The sequence below is a fragment of the Cherax quadricarinatus genome, chromosome 23, assembly GCF_038502225.1.
Source record: "Cherax quadricarinatus isolate ZL_2023a chromosome 23, ASM3850222v1, whole genome shotgun sequence".
NCBI classification, from domain to species: domain Eukaryota; kingdom Metazoa; phylum Arthropoda; class Malacostraca; order Decapoda; family Parastacidae; genus Cherax; species Cherax quadricarinatus.
Window position 1 is genome coordinate 4,696,332 of NC_091314.1, and position 20,527 is coordinate 4,716,858.

Genomic DNA, 20,527 nt, shown 5'->3' on the forward strand with positions numbered 1-20,527 from the left:
TGGAGGGGAGGGGGAGGAAACAATGGAGGAGAGGAAGAAAAAAAATGAGAGAACGATGGAAAGATATAAGAGAGGGAGGGAGGGTTGGAGGGAGAGAGAGGGAGGGAGGAAGGAAGGGAGGAAAGGAGGGAGAAGGGAAGGTATAATTGGGAAGGAAAAATAGTGGAGTGAGAGGTATGGAGGGGGTATTGACAAAGCTTGCCAGGGTAGGGGAAAATATCGTTGGGAGGGAGGGGAAAAAAGGGACAGGAGATAGGGAAAATAATACGATTGTAAAGCTGGGATGAGTAGTCAGGCAGGGAAAAAACCCAAGTCTGACGCAAATATGGGGAAATTAGTCTAACGTAGTTTTTACACACACACACACACACACACACACACACACACACACACACACACACACACACACACACACACACACACAAAGCATTTACAATGTTGAATTTACATAATAAACAGCATCCAAAATGCTAAGTTTTAACGTGATTGTATTAAAATTGTTTAGAGATTGTACCAGACGAGGCGAACAACAAATCAGCTCCAGCCTGCTACGCAGGCGAACACGTTCGCCCGTAAAGATACCCAAGCGTGTCAGTCCTCGTGAGAGATATTCCCATTTTCTTTGACCAGTTAAATGGCTGCGAGACTACGAGTCGTATCGGATCGAGAAAAAAGGTATAATACCGTGACTGGAACAATGCACGAATATCCGGCACATGGGAGAGAGGAGCTTACGACGACGTTTCGGACCGAAACGTCGTCGTAAGGTTCTCGTACGTGCGGGTTATTTGTGTAATGCATTAAATATAACTTGGTGAGAGGTACGACTGAGTAACGTTAATTTTTGTCTGGTTGATTATGCTTGACATATCCAGAGGATTTCTGTACAGTACAGGGTGTTCCAAATATATGAACCCTATATTAAATGCAACTAATATTAAAACTGGGACCAACAATTTGAAACACGTAGTAATGAATGCCAGTCTGCCAGTGCGCATCTGGTGCCGCGTATTCAAAATACATGTATAGTCTTCGTGATTTTGAGGGTCAGGGAAAGACGTCTGGAGGAGAACCCACTCTTGTTGGTTCTTGGATTTCAGCTAAGAACATAACGAGAGAGAGGAGGAAGTGAATAGTCTGGAGAGTGATGTAGTGGAGGCAGGTACTATACGTAGCGAGTCGACTCACGATATCGTTATGACACGATTGCAAACACACCATACCACGGGTGGGGTTAGAACTCGCGATCAGAGTCACAAAACTCCAGACCGTCGCGTTAGCCACTGGACCAGCTAGCCACAATAAGATTCATCCAAAGGTAGGTTAGCATAGGCACCACTGGAATTTTGTGATTTTCTGACCGCGGGTTCTAACAAACCATACCCACCCGTGGTATAGTTTGTTTACCATACGTAGCTTTAAGAAGAGGCATGATAAAGCTCATGGAGGAGGGAGAGAGTGGACCTAGTAGGGACCAGTGAAAGAACGGGGGCTAGCAGCTATGACTAGACCCCTGCAACCACAATTACGTGAGCACTGCAGCAGGCCTACCGGCCCATACTTGGCAAACCTTTCTTAAAACCTACTAAAAAATATTCGCACAACCCATTATCAATGTTACCCAAGGAATAAGTTATTATAATTTCAGTGTGAGAAGAGCAAGTGTGTCACCAGGGACACTTGATTACTCCTGTGACATCCTTGGCATCCGAAGTCCACAAGTTCGATCACCTTCTCCAAGATCACATCATTCCTAAGCGTTAAACTTACGACGGCCAGTTATAAAGTTAGTCTCCCCGGCTGGTTTAAGAGACACTCCTTTAATACAAACAACGTGTGAGTTGCGGTCCTTATATGTAACCATTATTATAATAATTTACAATTATAGCTGGGAGATAATTCCCTACTTGCTGTGTTTCTCGTGAGAATATACTTCATGCAAATTATCTGCGATGGTGAACACTAATTCTGAGTGTTCACCAGCCCTTGTACCACTGTTCACCACCAGCCATTGTACCACTGTTCACCACCAGTGCTTGTACCACTGTTCACCATCAGTCCTTGTACCATTGCTCACCACCAGTCCTTGTACCACTGCTCACCATCAGTCCTTGTACCATTGTTCACCACCAGTGCTTGTAGCACTGTTCACTACCAGTGCTTGTAGCACTATTCACCACCAGTGCTTGTACCATTGTTCACCACCAGTGCTTGTAGCCCTGTTCACCACCAGTGTTTGTAGCACTATTCACCACCAGTGCTTGTACCACTGTTCACCATCAGTCCTTGTACCATTGCTCACCACCAGTCCTTGTACCACTGCTCACCATCAGTCCTTGTACCATTGTTCACCACCAGTGCTTGTAGCACTGTTCACCACCAGTGCTTGTACCACTATTCACTACCAGTGCTTGTAGCACTATTCACCACCAGTGCTTGTACCATTGTTCACCACCAGTGCTTGTAGCCCTGTTCACCACCAGTGTTTGTAGCACTATTCACCACCAGTGCTTGTACCATTGTTCATCACCAGTGCTTGTAGCACTGTTTACCACCAGTGCTTGTACCATTGTTCACCACCAGTGCTTGTAGCACAGTTCACAATCAGTCCTTGTACCATTGTTCACCACCAGTGCTTGTAGCACTATTCACCACCAGTGCTTGTACCATTGTTCACCACCAGTGCTTGTAGCACTGTTCACAATCAGTCCTTGTACCATTGTTCACCACCAGTGCTTGTACCATTGTTCACCACCAGTGCTTGTAGCACTGTTCACAATCAGTCCTTGTACCATTGTTCACCACCAGTGCTTGTACCACTATTCACCACCAGTGCTTGTAGCACCGTTCACCACCAGTGCTTGTACCATTGTTCACCACCAGTCCTTGTACCACTGATCACCATCAGTCCTTGTACCATTGTTCACCACCAGTCCTTGTACCACTGTTCACCATCAGCCCTTGTACCACTATTCACCACCAGCCCTTGTACCACTGTTCACCACCAGTGTTTGTACCACTATTCACCATCAGTCCTTGTACCATTGTTCACCACCAGTCCTTGTACCACTGTTCACCATCAGTCCTTGTACCATTGTTCACCATCAGTGCTTGTAGCACTGTTCACCACCAGTGTTTGTACCACTGTTCACCACCAGTGTTTGTACCACTGTTCACCATCAGTCCTTGTACCACTGTTCACCACCAGTCCTTGTACCATTGTTCACCACCAGTGCTTGTACCACTATTCACCACCAGTGCTTGTACCACTGTTTACCACCAGTGCTTGTAGCACTGTTCACCACCAGTGCTTGTACCATTGTTCACCACCAGTCCTTGTACCATTGTTCACCACCAGTGTTTGTACCACTGTTCACCACCAGTGTTTGTACCACTGTTCACCATCAGTCCTTGTACCACTGTTCACCACCAGTCCTTGTACCATTGTTCACCACCAGTGCTTGTACCACTATTCACCACCAGTGCTTGTACCACTATTCACCACCAGTGCTTGTAGCACTGTTCACCACCAGTGCTTGTACCATTGTTCACCACCAGTGCTTGTACCATTGTTCACCACCAGTGCTTGTACCACTGTTCACCACCAGTGCTTGTACCACTGTTCACCATCAGTCCTTGTACCACTGTTCATCACCAGTGCTTGTGCCATTGTTCACCATCAGTCCTTGTACCACTGTTCACCACCAGTCCTTGTACCATTGTTCGCCATCAGTCCTTGTACCACTGTTCACCATCAGTCCTTGTACTACTGTTCACTATCAGTCCTTGTACCATTGTTTACCATCAGTCCTTGTACCACTGTTCACCATCAGTCCTTGTACCACTGTTCACCATCAGTCCTTGTACCACTGTTCACCATCACTCCTTGTGCCACTGTTCACCACCACTACTTGTACCACTGTTCACCAGTCCGTGTACCACTGTTCACCATCTGTCGTTACTCAAGACCTACTTGGTCGTTACCTAAGACCCACCTGGTCGTTACCCAAGACCCACCTGGTTGTTACCCAAGACCCACCTGGTCGTTACCCAAGACCCACCTGGTCGTTTCCCAAGACCCACCTGGTCGTTACCCAAGACCCACCTGGTCGTTACCCAAGGCCCACCTGGTCGTTACCTAAGACCCAGCTGGTCGTTATGCAAGACCCATCTGGTCGTTACCCAAGACCCATCTGGTCGTTACCCGAGACCCACCTGGTCGTTACCCAAGACCTACCTGGTCGTTACCTAAGACTCACCTGGTCGTTTCCCAAGACCCACCTGGTCGTTACCTAAGACCCACCTGGTCGTTACCCGAGACACACCTGGTCGTTACGCGAGTCCCACCTGGTCGTTACCTAAGACCCACCTACTTGATGAAGTTCCATCACCCAACTCATTTTAAAACTAATTACTCTGATATATGTAGGCCTAGCTAACTATAGGCTAACAGTACTCGCTAACTGTAAGCAAACCTTACAAAACTCAAGCGAGGAAATTATTTCACGCTATATTCCATTTGTTATAGACTGATTACATATTTCACTTTTTTTTGTATAGGCCTTCATAATGAGTTTCAATTCCATCAAGGTTGATGGATTGAACATATAGACTCCAGAATGAGGGACTGATCACCTCAAACTCCTCCTCATCATCCACCTTTATCTGCATTGGACTGAAGAAGCCAATGCGTTTCGAAATCATTTATACTCATACTGAGATGTGTATTTCTCTAATTAGTTCTTAAAGTGTATTTATTGGTGGTGATAAAGCTAACTGTAAGCTTAATAACACCCACCCCCCTCTTAGTGTAGTCGATAGGATTTAAACCTCCAGTTAACCAAAGAAAACAGTGCCACATTTTGATCATTCTCGAAACTATTAGCCAGATTTCACATCAAGACGACAGGAGATTGAATCCAGGTGCTTCCAGTTTTGAGCTATTTCCACACATAAAGAAAAATCCTCCTTATTCTGGACAGTTAATAACAAATATAAATTTACAGTAGAATCTGCTATTAGGGTACACACCAAAAGTATTTTATATAAAGGAACACTGTCGTAGGAATGCCAGGAGTGGCCCTCTAAAAAAAACAGGTCAAGTTGCGAGGAGGATGGGGGGAGGTGGCGCGGCCGACCTACTTACCATAAACATTGTGCTATTACCTAGAGCGGCCGCCCTCCCCCCCCCTGCCCCTGACTCACACCACTGCTCATACCTAAGACAGCAGTAGTGGGTTTTTCCCCTAAGGTAAAAAGCGAGACTAGTCAGGGAGGGTTTAGGCTGTGGTGGGACCTCACTGCGCACACTGTGCACTGTGCACGCTGTCACAGGGATGTTAGGAAGTATTTCTTTAGCCTTAAAGTTGTCAGGAAGTGGAAGAATCTGGAGAGTGATGTAGAGGAGGCAGGACCTATACATAGCTAGAGGAAGAGGTATGATAAAGCTCTTGGAGCTGGGAGTTACGTAGCAGTGACTAGCGAAGAGGGGGAGGAGCCAGGAACTGTGACTCAACCCCTGCAACAACATATAGATGAGTACAGATAGGTGAGTACACTGTACACTGCTCGTGAGTGTTCTTGCACGTGCACACGTGAATCCTTATGCACGTGCGTGCACGTCTGAGCAGTGTACAACTGTTATTAGCAGGACAACTTCAGTACGTCACGTGGAGCGCTAAACCAGGTTGGCTTTGCAGCTCAAGGAGTGGTCAAGGCTCGATCCTCCGTCACTGAAGGAGAGTGATCATACTGGCTATTACGAGCCCTGTATATAATGTATATTACCTTTTCATATAATTTTATATTGCTTATATTTGCGATAATAGCTAAATTGTAAATATATTGCTTTATATTATTATTTGACTTAGTTACTTTTATTAGGTAGGATGTAACATATATATATATATATATTATTTAGTGCTCATAGGTCAAGTGTTGATTGTCTACTGTAATTGTCGCTCGTTGCTCGTTTCCCTGCCGGCTTCTCGGTGTTGCTGGGCAGCAACTGTCCACGGAGCAATCACATGATCGAGGGGGGGGGGGGTGTTCACACCTCGCCTGAAGTAGTCAGTCTGGGCTAGACTCTCTTGGTGGTTGGACGTATTCCTGACAAGACGTGCCTAACTCTCCCTTATTGGCCCTTGTTGGAAGATCGTCTCTGTCGCTTTCTTGTTGTTGGTTCTGTAGAACTCTGTTCACAGAACATTGTCTAGACTTAGTGATTTTCGACGTTGTACTGAGGTTGTGTGTCACATAGACACTCTGAGCAACTCAGGTCCTGAGCTGTAGCTTCTGACCTAACTTGTACTGGTATCTGTGTATTATCACAGTCGGGGATTTTCTAATGTTGAACTTAGATTCAGTAGTATGGGAGTTTTGTGACTTGTGGAGGATCTGCAGATGGTCCCTACTTAGTGTCGTTATATTATCTCCTTGTTCCTGATTCTGTGTCGCAGTTGCTTGTTATATTGCTATTGGGCTTAACAGTCGTTTTATTGTTCAAGGAAGCTGTTCCGATTTCCAGGTGATCAAGAAGTTAGTTTATGTGAGGACTTTGTCAGTCACTTGTTTAAGTCTAGTTGAGTTTTGAGACATAGTGAACTACTTAGAGCACTTACACACATACACACAAACTTATTTGTATATATATATGTATTATTAAATGTTAATGTACCAGACGGTACTTAAGACGTATAAATGTGATATGTGCCTTCACCACAATATTACTGTACACGAGAGTAGTGATTATTATTAATTTGTTTAAATTGATTAAGTTATTTTAATTTGATAATATACTCCTAGACAATTTTGTTTATTAATAAACTTATTAAATTTTAATTTCTCTATTTGTAATCCTGAAGCACTAATAATTATTATTGAATTCTAATGGATAATTGGACAAGGATACTGACTACTTGATACGAAAACCCAGTAACATGCTGGATGCTAGAAGGGCAGTACTTTCTAGTATTCACTGGAGATCTCTAAGCTTTTAGAATCACGTTTTTTGTAACACTGGCCAATTGTTACCATGTATTTCTGTTGCTACTACCACTACTACTGTTACTACTCCCCTCAAGGAAGGCTCCTTGACGCTGGTGAGGGGCTGTTGATCTAGGGAATTGGATCTGTGCTCCAGTTGGATCTGTGCTCCAGTTCCCTGAATTAAGCCTGAATGCCTTCCATCCCCCCATAGGCGCTGTATAATCCTACGGGTTTAGTGCTTCCCCCTTGATTATTATAATAATACTGTTACTACTACTACTGCTGTTATTACTTCTATCACTGTTATTACTACTACTATTACTACTACCACCACTACTACTGCTACTACTAGTATTATTACTGTTACTAGTACCCTCACCGCCACTACTACCACCATCACTACTACTAATACTGCCATACTACTATCACTACTAATATTACTTTCCGAGAGCTAAATCCGCAGGGGGTTATGCAGCTGTGACTCTCTCTTAAGTTAATTCCCGGACGTGAGGACCCGAGTCTCTCCGTTCCGTCGTACAAGCGGGGGAAAAACAGTAGCCTGTTAAATGTTTTGCACTCTGGCAGGACCTCCGTTGCCAGGAAAATCTTGAAAGTTTCTTACTCTCACTTCACGATTTTCATGATTTTTCCTGGGTTAGTCATTCCTGTATTTCCGTTTTTGTAACTCAGAAGGTTTGGACCAAGACCGGGCCGCGAGGGCGATCATTCCCCAGACCATTAAGAGATGTCAACTTAGATCATCTACTGTTAGATTTATACCAGGTTAGGTCACACCAGGCTACACTGGGTCACACCAGATCACATCGGATCATACACCAGGTCACACCAGGTCACACTAGGGTAAATCACACCAGGCCAGGCCACACCAGGGTAGGTCACATCAGGCCACACCAGGGCAGATCACACCAGGGAAGGTCACACCAGGCTACACCAGGGTAGGTCACACTAAAGTCACACCTGGCCACACCAGGGTAGGTCACACCAGGCCACACCAGGGTAGGTCGCTTCAGGCCACACCATGGCAGGTCACACCAGGCCACACCGGGCCAATACAAACTGAAGCAATATGGAAATGCTTCTTGAATTAGACTGACGTCTTGGAATGAGAGTCGAACCTCGGTGATAAAACCTGAACCCCAGTGGAACCTGGTTCCTGGGATACCACAGTTGAACCACTGCCAGGGTGGGCTTGGGAGTGTGCATGATATGTGTGTGTGTGTGTGTGTGTGTGTGTGTGTGTGTGTGTGTGTGTGTGTGTGTGTGTGTGGTTGTGTGTGTGTGTGTGTGTGTGTGTGTGTGTGTGTGTGTGTGTGTGTGTGTGTGTGTGTGTGTGTGTGTGTGTGTGAGTGTGTGTGTGTGTGTGAGTGTGTGTGTGTGTGTGTGTGTGTGTGTGTGTGTGGTTGTGTGTGTGTGTGTGTGTGTGTGTGTGAGTGTGTGTGTGTGTGTGTGTGTGTGTGTGTGTGTGTGTGTGTGTGTGTGTGTGTGTGAGTGTGTGTGTGAGTGTGTGTGTGTGTGTGAGTGTGTGTGTGTGTGTGTGTGTGTGTGTACTCACCTAATTGTACTCACCTAATTGTGGTTGCAGGGGTCGAGACTCAGCTCCTGGCCCCGCCTCTTCACTGATCGCTACTGGATCATCTCTCTCTCTGCTTCCTGAGCTTTGTCATACCTCTTCTTAAAACTATGTATGGTTCCTGCCTCCACTACTTCACTTGCTAGGCTATTCCACTTGCTGACAACTCTATGACTGAAGAAATACTTCCTAACGTCCCTGTGACTCGTCTGAGTCTTCAGCTTCCAGTTGTGACCCCTTGTCCCTGTGTCCCCTCTCTGGAACATCCTATCTCTGTCCACCTTGTCTATTCCCCGCAGTATCTTGTATGTCGTTATCATGTCTCCCCTGACCCTTCTGTCCTCCAGTGTCGTCAGTCCGATTTCCCTTAACCTTTCCTCGTACGACATTCCCTTGTGTGTGTGTGTGTGTGTGTGTGTGTGTGTGTGTGTGTGTGTGTGTGTGTGTGTGTGTGTGTGTGGTTTTGTGTGTGTGGGGGGGTTGTGTGTGTGTGTGGCTGTGTGTGTGTGTGTGTGTGGTTGTGTGTGTGGTTGTGTGTGTGTGTGTGTGTGTGTGTGTGTGTGTGTGTGTGTGTGTGTGTGTGTGTGTGTGTGTGTGTGTGTGTGTGTGTGGCTGTGTGTGTGTGTGTGTGTGTGTGTGGTTGTGTGTGTGGTTGTGTGTGTGTGTGTGTGTGTGTGTGTGTGTGTGTTTGTGTGTGGCTGCGTGTGTGTGTGTGTGTGTGTGTGTGGTTGTGTGTGTGTGTGTGTGTGTGTGTGTGTGTGTGTGTGTGTGTGTGTGTGTGCGTGGTTGTGTGTGTGTGTGTGTGTGTGTGTGTGTGTGTGTGTGTGTGTGTGTGTGTGTGTGTGTGTGTGTGTGTGTGTGTGTGTGTGTGTGTGTGCGTGGTTGTGTGTGTGTGTGTGTGTGTGTGTGTGTGTGTGTGTGTGTGTGTGCGTGGTTGTGTGTGTGTGTGTGTGTGTGTGTGTGTGTGTGTGTGTGTGTGTGTTTTAAAACGTATTGCATGACAATAATTACGGTAATTATTAATTAATAATTCCTCAATTATACCACGTCTTGAGATGCAAATATATTCAGGATAAAACATGCAAACCACATGTAACCATATGTAAACCACATGTGGTTTACCTGTGGTGTACACGTGGTTTGCTTGTGGTTTACTTGTGGTTTGTTCGGCTGGTGATCGCTCCAGCGCCTCGGCTCCAGACCTGGACTTCCCTGCCCAGTCAATAACGGTTTTTTTTCCTTTCTGAGACTGGTGTTATACCTCACACACCGGTGTATATCCTTGGAGGGATATCATAAAGATATCCCCCCTCCCTTTAGTCGGACATCTTTTAAAGGTATACTGACGGTTTACCCTTCAAGAGGACAGTGGTGTCCTGACAGTGGTGTCCTGACAGTGGTGTCCTGACAGTGGTATGATAAACCTTCCTCTTAAACGTCCTGAAAGTTCCTTAAATTACATTCACTTCTTAGACGAAGAATGAGGGAGACATAATCGAAGTGTTTAAGTGGAAGATAGGTATTAATAAAGGGGATATTAATAAGGTCTTGAGGATATCTCTCCAAGAGAGAACCCGCAGTAATGGATTCAAATTAGACAAGTTTAGATTTAGAAAGGACATAGGAAAGTATTGGTTTGGAAATAGGGTAGTTGATGAGTGGAACAGTCTACCTAGTTGGGTTATTGAGGCTAAAACCTTGGGTAGCTTCAAATATTGGTTGGATAATTACATGAGTGAGAGGGGTTGGATCTGAGTGAGACTTGCATATGAGAGTGGATAGAGTTATCAGAGGTTATTTTCTGGGTGTCATTGAAAATTTGGTTGGGCAAATGTTTTGTTAGTGGGATGGATTGTAAAGGACCTGCCTAGTATGGGCCAACAGGCCTGCTGCAGTGTTCCTCCTTTCTTATGTTCTTATCTACGTTTTAACTCGGTTGTGTTGTAAGGTAACCATACGACTCACGGGGTACCACAAGTCTGGGGTCCTCTTGAATTTGGGGTGCTGGGTCGTGACTTCTACTACTACTACTACTACTATCCAGGCTGTGCAGTGACTACTACTATTACTACTACTACTACTACCACCACCCAGGCTGCGCATTGATCTGAGCCTTCAAAAGATTTACTCGCTATTGTCAGGCCATTTACATAGTTGAGGTGTGTGTGTGTGTGTGTGTGTGTGTGTGTGTGTGTGTGTTTGTTTGTTTTATATTGCTGTTATCACTATCACTATCAGTACTATCTTGAGCAACAACCACCACTGTACCACCACCACCACTGTACCACCACCACCACTGTACCACCAACCACCACCACCTGACTCATTGTCGACGGTCATATTACACATTCTCGGTGGCCAATCCTGAATTGTTGCGTGTAACACACACACACACACACACACACACACACACACACACACACACACACACACACACACACACACACACACACACACACACACACACACACACACATATACACACACATACCGCAGACGGAGTACAGTCTAGGGGGCCAGAGACTACAAACCTCACTCAAGGAAAAAGATCTTGGGGTGAGTATAACACCAGGCACATCTCCTGAAGCGCACATCAACCAAATAACTGCTGCAGCATATGGGCGCCTAGCAAACCTCAGAACAGCATTCCGACATCTTAATAAGGAATCATTCAGGACCCTGTACACCGTGTACGTTAGGCCCATATTGGAGTATGCGGCACCAGTTTGGAACCCACACCTAGCCAAGCACGTAAAGAAACTAGAGAAAGTGCAAAGGTTTGCCACAAGACTAGTCCCAGAGCTAAGAGGTATGTCCTACGAGGAGAGGTTAAGGGAAATCAACCTGACGACACTGGAGGACAGGAGAGATAGGGGGGACATGATAACGACTTACAAAATACTGAGAGGAATTGACAAGGTGGACAAAGACAGGATGTTCCAGAGACTGGACACAGCAACACGGGAACACAGTTGGAAGCTGAAGACACAGATGAATCACAGGGATGTTAGGAAGTATTTCTTCAGCCACAGAGTAGTCAGGAAGTGGAATAGTTTAGAAAGAGATGTAGTGGAGGCAGGATCCATACATAGCTTTAAGCAGAGGTACGATAAAGCTCATGGTTCAGGGAGAGTAACCTAGTAGCGACCAGTGAAGAGGCGGGGCCAGGAGCTTGGACTCGACCCCTGGAACCTCAACTAGGTGAGTACAACTAGGTGAGTACACACACACACACACACACACACACGCTGATTGCCAGTTAACGAGAAAGATCAGTGGGTGACGAGGGTGGTCGCTTTTAGCTCAACCATAAGAAAAGACCGGACACGGAAACCGAGAAGAGATGCTTCAAATAACACGGAAAGAGAAAGTAGATAAATTATCAGAAAACCGATAAGTTGATAAATTAGACACATATGTAACACCTGGGTATCTCTATAAAGATGCCCAAGTGTTGCACATGTTTCTAATCATCCAAGGAGAAGGATCTAGGAGTAAGCATTACACCCAACATATTACCAGAATTACATATAAATCTTATAACTAGCGGCATATACAAGTCTAGTTAATATTATGGCTTTCAGGAACTAAAAACGAATTTAGGACAATAGCCATTAGGTCCTTATTCGAGCCAGTAGCGCCAGCATGGAGCCACCTCCTGATTTCAACGAGAATAATATCGAAAGTGAAGGTGATGAAGAGTGGGGAAAGACTTAAGACAGTGAACTAAACACTGTAGAGAGTAAGATATGATCATGAAGTACAAAATACTCTGGTGATTAGTTAAGATGGAGAGCAGTAGTAATAGTAGAGGTGATGGCAGTGGTAATAATAGTGGTTGTGGTAGTGGTAGTAGTAGTAGCAATAGTGGTGGTGCTAGTGATGGTGGTGTTAGTGATGGTGGTAGTGGTGGTGGTGGTAGTGGTGGTGGTAGTAGTGATGGTGGTAGTAGTGATGGTGGTAGTGATGGTGGTAGTAGTGATGGTGGTAGTAGTGATGGTGGCAGAAGTGGTGGTGGTAGTGGTGGTGGTAGTAGTGATGGTGGTAGTAGTGGTGGTGTTAGTGATGGTGGTACCAGTGATGGTGGTAGTGGTGGTGGTAGTAGTGATGGTGGTAGTAGTGATGGTGGCAGAAGTGGTGGTGGTAGTGGTGGTGGTGGTAGTAGTGGTGGTGTTAGTAGTGGTGGTGGAAGTAGTGGCAGTGGTGGTGGTAGTAGTGGCAGTGGTGGTGGTAGTAGTGGTGGTGGTAGTAGTGGTGGTGGTAGTGATGGTGGTAGCAATGATGGTAGTAGTAATGGTGGTAGTAGTGGTGGTGGTAGTAGTGGTGGTGGTAGTAGTGGTGGTGACGTTAGTGGTGGTGGTAGTAGTGGTGGTGGTAGTAGTGGTGGTGGTAGTAGTGATGGTGGTAGTGATGGTGGTAGCAGTTATGGTAGTAGTGGTGGTGGTAGTAGTGATGGTGGTAGTGATGGTGGTAGCAGTGATGGTAGTAGTAATGGTGGTAGTAGTGGTGGTGACGTTAGTGGTGACTGTAATAGTAGTAGCAGTAATAGTTAAAATAACCACCATCAAGAGAGGATAGTGAAAGGCTGTTTGATACAAGGAGAGAGAGAGAGAGAGAGAGAGAGAGAGAGAGAGAGAGAGAGAGAGAGAGAGAGAGAGAGAGAGAGAGAGAGAGAGAGAGAGAGAGAGAGAGAGAGAGAGGTGTTGCTGTGTGCTTCTCTAAAAGTGTTCATGCCCAGCACATAGATGTTGCCACCCCTACACATCTTGAAATGATGTTCTTCAAGCTCTGTATAAACACTAGTACCTTTGTACTAGCATGTGCAAAGTACAGACCTCAGTGGCAACATGCAGATCCCATCAACTTTCTAATGGAAAATATTGACTCCCTTCTGCTACAACACAACTGTCAACATGTCATAATTGTTGGTGACCTCAACCAGCACCTTATACAGAGGGACTTTGATGACCTTCTTGCAGTGTTTGACATGAGAAACTTTGTTGATTTCCCTACTCATATCTCTGGCTCCTCCCTTGACCCAGTAGTGAGTGATCTGGCAGAAGGCATAGTCACTTGTCAACCCCTCGGCTACGTTGGATCGTCTGACCACAAGGCTGTTTTTGCCACACTTAAGATCCCAACAGAACGAGGTGAGGAGTCCACACGCACAACCTGGCTATGGGAAAGAGGTAATTGGCCAGCCCTTTGCTCTGAGCTCGCCACCACCGATTGGAATGCTCTTCTCCAAGGGGATGTTGACAACCAAGTGAAAGCCTTCACTGGACACATCCTTAATCTACAGCAAGAACACATTCCTCACCGGCAATATGTGACGAAACCTACAGATCAGCCTTGGTTTGGCTTTCGTTGTAGAGAGGCTGCTACTGCTAAGTACAAAGCATGGCGAAGGTATAAGAGACATCCTACCACCTATAACAGGAACTTGCACAGGCAAGCCTGTAGACATATGGGTGACGTTTAAAAGTGGGCCATTGCTAAATGGGAGGTGGACACTAAAAGAAAGTTAGCATCAGGTAGGGTAGGCTCCAAAACCTGGTGGTCCCTGGTCAAGGACAGACAAGGTTATCTGCCTGATGAACTCATTCCACCTCTAAATAGACAGGATGGGACCACCTCTACTAGTAGTCAAGAGAAGGCGGACCTCTTTGCTGAACACTTTGCTACCAAAATGCAAGTTCCTGATCCAGCAAGGGACCCTCCTTGGCTAGCTGCAAGAACTGTGTCAAAACTGTCAGTGGTGACAATAAGGCAGGAGGAGGTGCATTTTCTTCTTAAATCACTTGACCAAGAAAAGGCTGTGGGCCCAGACAAGTTGGGCCCAAGATTGTTGAGAAGATGTGCAGACCAGCTAGCAGCACCTCTAACTCGCATCTTTCAGCACTGCCTAGTACAGTGTAAATGGCCCTCTCTATGGAAAGAGGCAAATGTAGTCCCTGTTCACAAAAAGAAGAGCAGAGCAGAAATCAGCAACTACAGACCAGTGTCACTCCTGTCAATCACTGGTAAGATCCTTGAGACAATAATCTCAAGACAAATGACAGACTTTTTTGACTACCACTCACTACTTTGTGATCGTCAATATGGCTTCAGGAAAGGTTACTCTGCTGCTAATCTGTTGTTAATCTTCTCCACTAAGTGGCACCAGTCACTGGATGAATCCAAAGTCAGCTGTGTGGTAGCACTGGACATTGCTGGCGCTTTCGACCGGGTGTGGCACCAGGGCCTCTTAGCAAAACTTCAAGCACTGGGAATTGTAGGCTCTACGCTATGTCTCCTCAGTGATTACCTTCATGGTAGATCTCTAAGTGTAGTTCTCAATGGAACGGAATCAGCAAGACATCCTATTGGGGCAAGTGTTCCACAAGGAAGCGTGCTGGGTCCATTGTTATGGAATGTCTACTTCAACGACCTTCTTCATCTCATCCCAGAATCACATGTAATTGCAGACGACTGTACACTGACATTCACTTATCCAAGAGAAGAAATGCCAGCTGCTCTAAGCTACATCAATCACCAGCTGAGAGCTATATCAGCTTGGGGTTTTAGATGGCAAGTAACATTTGCACCTGAGAAAACTCAAATGATGATCGTCTCTAGGCACCATGATGGTTATGCTGGTGCAGTAGTAAGGATGAATGGGAGGGTGTTGGCACCTGGAGAAGAAGTTGATATCCTTGGGGTGAAATTTGACTCCAAACTAACCATGAAGAACCATGTTGTAAATCTTGCAAACAAGGCAGCCAGGAAGCTTAAAGCACTTCGCCGTATCTCGCATCTGCTTGACAGTAGGGGTTGCAAGATCCTGTACGAGGCACAAGTACGCTCACACCTTGAGTATGCTCCACTTTCTTGGTTTGTCTGCCCCCCCCCCTCTCATCTGCGACTGCTTGACAGAGTAGAGAACAGAGCAAGACGTCTCATCTCTCGCCTGGACCCATCCTGGATAGATCTGTCATTTCAGCAGAGCCTTCAACACAGGAGGGATGTAGGTGGCCTTACTGTTATGTACAAGGCCAATATTGTCAAAATACCACACTTGGATCCACTTCGAGGACAGCGTGAAACAAGCTTTTATGCCACAAGACGGGCAGAAAGCAGCAACTTCACTCTGGCTGTACCCTTCTCCAGAACATCACTCCATCTGAGATCATACATACCCAGGATGACTCGAGTATGGAACACATACGTACAGCATAATGATGTCAACGAGATAAAGTTAGTTGATCAAATGAAAATGCTGGCCCACAGATGGCTCCAACTTCATCCTGTTCCCTACTTGTATGTCTCATAACAATAAAAATGCTTTCAAATGAGCTGATGTAGGTAACAGCTCTTAGCTTGCCAATAAAGTTAGGAATCCTTAACCTGTAAATAGCTGTCAATAAAGCTAGGGATCCTTAACCTTGTCAAACCCTGTGTAAAAAAGAGAGAGAGAGAGAGAGAGAGAGAGAGAGAGAGAGAGAGAGAGAGAGAGAGAGAGAGAGAGAGAGAGAGAGAGAGAGAGAGAGAGAGAGAGAGACAGAGAGAGAGAGAGAGCCAGGAGACATACAACAGCTCAGGACACACATACGAGCCGCCACCACAGACTTCAGGAAGCACTTTTTTTTTTAGCCTTAAAACGGCGAACAAATCCCTAAACCCAGAGGCAAACAGTATACACAGCTTCAAGACCAGACATGACCGTGTTCAATGAAAATCCGTCAATAAACACTAAGAGTCGGGGCAAGAGGGAGCGGCGACCCGACCCCCAAGCAAGAGCAGCTAGGTAAGCACACACCAGATGCAATTATCACAGGCCTAATAACTTCGTTATTACCGGATAATTAACTGTCCAATAAAGCAAATAATCACTCTAGCCGACTCCATTAATACATGAATACAATCATAAAACACATTCATACAATATAATCTATTATACATCACTGACCTGACTTCCTAAATTATACACAATTAATTTTGACATTAAAAATAACTGAGGAAATTTGCAAATAAATTTTAATTTCTGGTTCTATAATTTTTTTGTGCTACTCTCTTTGTATATATATATATATATATATATATATATATATATATATATATATATATATATATATATATATATATATATATATATATATAGATATATATATGTCGTGCCGAATATGTAAAACTGGTCAATTAGCAAGAACTCATTTAAAATGAAGTCCTTTCTGAAATTTTCTCTTATACGTTTAAAGATATATTTTTTTCATTAATGTTATTGTAAAAATTTTTAATTTTGCACCAAAAGAATCTTAGAAAACTTACCTAACCTTATTATAACAAGAACAATTTATTTTAGCCTAACCCAACTAAATATATTTTAGATTTGTTTACAATAATTTAATACTAAGCAAACACAGTAAAATATGTTTTTTTCGTTAGGTTCAGAATGATTTTGGCGAAATTATTGCATACATAAATTTTCACTTGTCCTATATGGCAAGATGAACGTTGCTATTTAAGCCAAGATGGCAAGTTCTGCCTATTCGGCACGGCATATATATATATATATATATATATATATATATATATATATATATATATATATATATATATATATATATATATATATATATATATATATATATATATATATATATATATATACATACGTCTGTATATACATTTGAGATATACAGGAACCGGTGTACACTGGTACACATATGGCGATATACACTATATACATTGACATGAATACATTGCCGATGTGTGTCTTAATGTATATTCCGTATACCATGTGTATATCAGTGTGCACTGTTAACTATGTATCTCAAGTGTATATACAGACATATATGTATACATCTATATATACAACGAGTAGTACTATATGCAAAGAGTTGTATATCTCAGTGCATATTCACCTCTCGGAGTATATCTGTGTATATTAACCGAGGTATATATATCAGTGTATATACACTGAGAGTTTACATTCATCCCTATGTTAGGTATCAAAATATTCATGTTTGGTAATGAACTTTCGACATACAGTAGATAGGCTTTAAACCTAGTAGGCTTTAAATTTGCATTAGTGGATTGTATACTTTTATGGTATACCTTCATAAACATAACGTGCTGTAAACTCTGGAGGGTTGAAGTCTATCGACTACACATAGGTCACACGAAATCCAGCAGTGTTGGATACTCTAATCCCTATAAACTTGGGATTTACAAGGGGGGGGGGGTATACAGAGATGTACACACCTCTCAGTATGTATATCATACATACAGCCAGTATACACGGTTTCCCTCACACACACACACACACACACACACACACACACACACACACACACACACACACACACACACACACACACACACCCACACACAAATTATAAGCTAGAAGTTAATTATGATATAACAAACAACGTTCTGCTAACGTTAACTTAACAAGCGGACGCTAACGTACTCACTCCCACTCAAATTAGAAAGTGTCTCTTAAGACATCAGTAATGGCTGTCACCATCTTAGGATATCAGTAAAGGCTATCAACATCTGATTCACGAGGTTTGAAGCCTATCTGCTATGCTGCACGTCACCTGGTACACCACCTTTCAAGAATACTTTAATATGTAACATAGAAATTAGACTCTCAAGTGTCTAATTTCTATACACTGACAGCAGCAACAGCAACAGCAGCAGCAGCAGCAACAACAACAGTAGTAACAGCAACAACAGCAGCAGCAACAGTAGTAACAAAGGCAGTAAGGACAGTAAGAAAGGCAGTAACAGCGAAAAAGGCAGCAACAACAGTAAGAACGGCAACAACAACAGAAAGAAAGGCAGCAGCAACAGTAACAAAGGCAGTAACAACAGTAATAAAGGCAGTAACAAGAGTAACAAAGGCAGCAACAACAGTAACAAAGTAACAACAGCAGTAACAAGAACAGCAACAACAGCAGAAGCAGCAAGTTATGTTTATTTTACATAATGTACACTACAGAACACACACACACACACACACACACACACACACACACACACACACACACACACACACACACACACACACACACACACACACACACACAAACACACACACACACACACACATGAAGATTGGGGAAGGGCAAAGAAGACCGCAGACGGAGTACAGTCTAGGGGGCCAGAGACTACAAACATCACTCAAGGAAAAAGATCTTGGGGTGAGTATAACACCAGGCACATCTCCTGAAGCGCACATCAACCAAATAACTGCTGCAGCATATGGGCGCCTAGCAAACCTCAGAACAGCATTCCGACATCTTAATAAGGAATCGTTCAGGACCCTGTACACCGTGTACGTTAGGCCCATATTGGAGTATGCGGCACCAGTTTGGAACCCACATCTAGCCAAACACGTAAAAAAACTAGAGAAAGTGCAAAGGTTTGCAACAAGACTAGTCCCAGAGCTAAGAGGTATGTCCTACGAGGAGAGGTTAAGGGAAATCAACCTGACGACACTGGAGGACAGGAGAGATAGGGGGGACATGATAACGACTTACAAAATACTGAGAGGAATTGACAAGGTGGACAAAGACAGGATGTTCCAGAGACTGGACACAGTAACAAGGGGACACAGTTGGAAGTTGAAGACACAGATGAATCAAAGGGATGTTAGGAAGTATTTCTTCAGCCACAGAGTAGTCAGGAAGTGGAATAGTTTGGGAAGCGATGTAGTGGAGTCAGGATCCATACATAGCTTTAAGCAGAGGTACGATAAAGCTTATGGTTCAGGGAGAGTGACCTAGTAGCGACCAGTGAAGAGGCGGGGCCAGGAGCTTGGACTCGACCCCTGCAACCTCAACTAGGTGAGTACAACTAGGTGAGTACACACACACACACACACACACACACACACACCTCAACCTCAACTAGGTGAGTACACACACACACACACACACACACACACATGTGACTCGACCCCCGGCAACCATAACTAGGTGAGTATACCTGCACTGTGCATTTATCGTCCTCTCTAAGCTCAATAAACACTCTTGTAACTGGTACACGATTCTTTAACTATCTTAATCTAGATTTCATTGCCACGCATGTAACACGTACCTAACACACCCGTAACACGCTCAGTCATGTAAAGCTGTGTTAAACCCGCATGTTCACTTCAGTTACAATTCTCACGCTGATCGTTGTTGCTGCTGTATAGTTCCTGAATAAACGATGGTATGTGTTTCCTATAAATGTAGGACAGAAACACCATGAGAGATGAGGGGAACCGTAGCACTGACGAAGGGGAAAAAAGGTTGATGGTGCATCGAGGCGTGTGTGGAGACAAAGATCTTTTATCCATGGAGGCAAGAAAGGGGAATGTATGAGAGTATAGTGGTGGCAACACTGTTGTATGGGTGTGAAGTATGGGTTGTGAATGTTGTAGCGAGGAGGAGGCTGGAGGTAATGTGAGCTGTCGTGTCTGAGGGCAGTGTGTGGTGTGGATATTATATTATGTAGTTTGGGGATTAAGAAGAGGTGTGGAGTTACCAAAAGTATTATTCAGAGGGCTGATGAGGGGTTGTTGAGGTGGTTTGAACATTCAGAGAGGACAGAACAGTTTAGAATAATTTGGAGGGTGTATAAATCCGTAGTGGAAGGAAGGCGGGGTAGGGGTCGTCCTAGGAAAGGTTGGAGGGAGGGGGTTAAAAATTTAGTGAGCGAGGGGCTTAGACATCCAGCAAGCGTGTGTGAGCGTGTTAGATAGGAGTTAGTGGAGACAAGTGGTTCTTATACCTTGACGTGCTGTTGGAATGTGAGCAAGGTAACATTTATGGAGGAATTCAGTGAAACCGGTTTGCCGGACTTGAATCCTGGAAGTGGGAAGTACAGTGCCTGTAGTCTGAAGGAGGGGTGATGATGTTACGGTTTGGATGGTCATCTGTGGTCTGGTTTAGAGCTCTTCTGGCAAGACAATACTTG

At 44.4% G+C, this 20,527-nt stretch overlaps 1 protein-coding gene across 3 annotated transcripts in view; it reads right to left on the reverse strand.

Annotated features, from left to right (window-relative positions):
* The window catches only part of LOC128686141 (protein turtle homolog A), a 509,174-nt gene that overhangs the window by 319,863 nt on the left and 168,784 nt on the right, over positions 1-20,527 (reverse strand). The window lies entirely within an intron of this gene.